Here is a 3,824-nt window from a genome sequence, read left to right as displayed (position 1 = left end):
CCTGCATCACATGGTCTCTTATCTACCTTGACAGACTGGAACTGTAATTTGTCTATTAGCAGCACCTTGCAAAAGGCACCCTGCGAGGGTGGGACGTGACCCAGCCTGCGCACAAAGGCAGCCATTCTTTTGTGCCCGGACTGGGGACGGATTTGAATTTAGCTCCGCTTTCGGGCCCAGGCGCCCTGGATTTTCTGGGGCAACTCCCTGCTTAGAACCTGTTTTTCCTGCCTCGAGTTTCTCCACTACTGTGCAGGCAGAAGTGGTGAGCTCAGGAGAGGAAAAAGAAGAAGAAAGTCCTTCCCTTGGTAAGTTAACCCTGTCTCCAATCGCAGGTACCCGACTGCAAGTGAGGCAGTTTCGTGTCATTTTCAGGGGGGCTCGTTTCTGAAGCCCCTGCCTCTGCTGCTGACAAGTGGATGATGGTGATAATGAACCACTGCTGCTACATTTGCAGTTTGGATAAGTGCCTGTTTCCCCCCCCCCCTCACCTGGTGTCAAATAATGACAACTAATTTAGAAACGGACACTGTAGACCAGACATAGGGCTCCTATCAACAGGGGGTTGATCCTGTTTAGCCCAGTTAGGATTGAAAGCAGTGCTTCTTCTTTCAGACAGCGTCTTTCCCAGTCCTACTACTGGGGATGGAACAGGGACAAAGCATCTGTTCTCACATGGGAAAAGAGACTGCGCCTCAACACTGCTTCACCTGGACCCCCTCTTTTTCCAAAAATTGCAACTAGAAGAACAGTCCAAAAAAAAAAAATAAGCATTCCCAAAAATTCCTTCAGGAAGGGGAAGCCAGAGATGGGACTGATGTCAGCCAACACAAATTTCCAGTTATTTCTGAAGCACATCTACAGTATCTGAGCCTTCACTGGTGCCTAACAGAAGTACAGGAAGGATACATTCAGATTGTCTTTGCTTAACAGTTTTTAAGGGCCAGAGAGGCATCAATCAGCAAATAGAGAAGGGAATGTAATCAGATATTTATCACAAATATAAATAACTACCTACTGTATATGTCACCAGAAAAAGAAAATGTAACTGTAGACAGAATGGCAGAAAGCACAAGACATTGCATTTTAAATGTCCTCACTTTCTTCCCTTGACTATTGTGAATCTTATTGGCGAGAGGTACTGTATTGTCCCCATGATGTATCAGATCACTTTGTCGTTAGAGAAGGTGGAAACAACTCCTAAATCTTTTCCATAATGAGGAGGAGCTGCTGCACAGCCACAGCCGCACCTCTTTATTGCCCTGAAAGGGAATTGAGGCAAGCTGACACTCAATTAGAAGATGGCCCACTTACATCGGGAAGATCACAGTGAATGCGATTACAAAAATATTGCTGTTGAAACAACTAAATGGACTCAGCAGCCAAAAGCAGATAGTGTTGTAAGATGACAAAAGTGATACTGAGCTCTTATTTGCATTCGCTTCATGGCAGCTGCAGGGAGAAGAGGGGAAGGAGTGGTAAATGATGACACATGCATCATGATCTCCTTATATCATTATGTTAATGAAGTGAGTTAAGTATTTGTGTTAAGCATTACAAAAGTACTAGGTTGTTGTATCTTTGCAGGATTCCATGATGTACATGTTTTCAGCATATCAACCCAACCATGGCAACAATCTAATTATTTAAACGCTGCAAAACAATGAATAAATCCTAATCAGTGACTTCACACTATAATTTCCAAATATCCTGTAGCAATTCAAGTATAGTTGGAATTCAGACAACAACTGGAATAACATCTCCATTATTTATGTTTATTTCCTCATAGATTGTATTCCTAGGGAACACTCATTCTCATAGTTCTAAAAATATTGTTGTCTCTTCATCCACCCATCCTGGCTTATTCCATCCTCAGATGCACAGAGAAAAGTGACCATGCATACATAATCTGCAGTTTGAAAAGGGAAACTATTGTCTACCAAATCCTAAGAAACTCAATTTTTTTTCTTTTCCATTCACCTAACCAAATATGCCCCTTCATGGATTACTGCCTTGTCGTGGTGAACGGGCTTGCGTAATTCAATGAAGCTATGAGCTATGCCGTGCAGGGCCACCCAAGACAGACAGGTCATAGCATTGAGTTCTGACAAAATGTGATCCACTGGAGAAGGAAATGGCAACCCACTCCAGTATCTTTGCCATGAAAACCCCATGGACAGTATCAAAAGGCAAAAAGATATGATGCTGGAAGATGAGCCCCTCAGGTCGGAAGGTGTCCAATATGCTGCAGCCAAGAAATTAAAAGACGCTTGCTTCTGGGGAGGAAAGCCATGGCTAATCTAGACAGCACACTAAAAAGCAGAGATATCACCCTGTCAACAAAAGTGTGTATAGTCAAGGCTATGGTCTTCCCAGTTGCAATGCATGGCTCTGAAAGTTGGACCATAAGAAAGGCTGAGCGCCAAAGAATTGAATCCTTTGAACTATGGTGCTGGAGAAGACTCTTTCGAGTCCCTTGGACTGCAAGGCGATCAAACCGGTCAGTCCTAGACGAGATCAACCCTGACTGCTCTTTAGAAGGCCAGATCATGAAGTTGAAACTCAAATACTTTGGCCACCTAATGAGAAGGAAGGACTCACTAGAGAAGAGCCTAATGCTGGGAAAGGTTGAGGGCAAGAGAAGAAGGGGACGACAGAGAATGAGGTGGCTAGATCACTAAAGCAGTAGGGGTGAGCCTAAATGGATTCCAGAAGATGGTAGAGGACAGGAAGGCCTGGAGGAATGTTGTCCATGGGATTGCGATGGATCAGACACGACTTCGCAACTAACAACAACAAACAAATATGATTTGAAGGAAGATCACCTGAGGCAAATCCAGACTTAGTATTTAAAATACAAGTGTCCAGTACAATATCTTGCACATGTATATGTGCATGCATAAAATGATCCCATGTCTTTTTTCTGAAAGAATCCATGGATGTCAAAACATTTTTAGCAAAAATAGATGACAGGAAGTGAGCAAGACTAAGGAAAGTGACTTTTAGGGTTTGCTTCATAGTTTTTGTGACAGGAAACTATGCTACTATTTTTCAACTGTTGTGATTGGAGAGGACTCCAAGAACCACTAGGCTTTACAAATTGCTGTGGGCCTTGGCTTTCCAACCCCAGCTTCAATCAAAGTGCATTATAGATGATATTCAGGTAGAAAGGAGTTTAGGTCAGAGGTCTGACCTAAACAACTTTAAGACTTGGGGACTTCAGCTATGCTGGCTGAGGAATTCTGGGAGCTGAAGTCCACAAGTCTTAAAGTTGTCAAGGTTGCAGACCCCTGGTATAGGTAGCCCTACATTTCCAGCCATTTGTTTAGCACCATCAAAGTTACAATGGCACTGAAAAAAGATTTATGACAGGTCTCAACACTTCTGACTGTTGTATCATCTCCATGGTCGTGATCAAAATTCAGGTGCTTGGCAAATGATAGTTGCAGAATCCTGGGACCCTGGGATCACCATTTGTGACATTCCAAATTGACTTCCAACAAGCAAAGTCAATGAGGGAAGCCAGTTGTTTAATGACCACATGATTCAACTGTAGTGATTCCCTTAAACAACCATGACAGAAAGGTCATAAAATCAGGTGTGAATTCATTAACCACTTTGCTTAGCAACAGAAATTCTGGTTCCAATTGTGGTTGTAAGTGGTATCAGATATAGAGGAAGCCTGGTCTCCTTAACCTTTTCTGCTTATGCTCATAACACTTTTTCCCCAAGAAGATTACTAGCAAGAGCACCATTTGTTTAACATCCTAAGAAATCTGGAGGTCCAGCTGGACTTAATCAAGACCTATTTTAATCTACCTTGA

Source organism: Vipera ursinii, assembly GCF_947247035.1.
Source record: "Vipera ursinii genome assembly, chromosome: 3".
NCBI lineage: Eukaryota > Metazoa > Chordata > Lepidosauria > Squamata > Viperidae > Vipera > Vipera ursinii.
The sequence above is the reverse complement of the archived record's forward strand: the minus strand, read 5'-3'. Positions refer to the sequence as shown.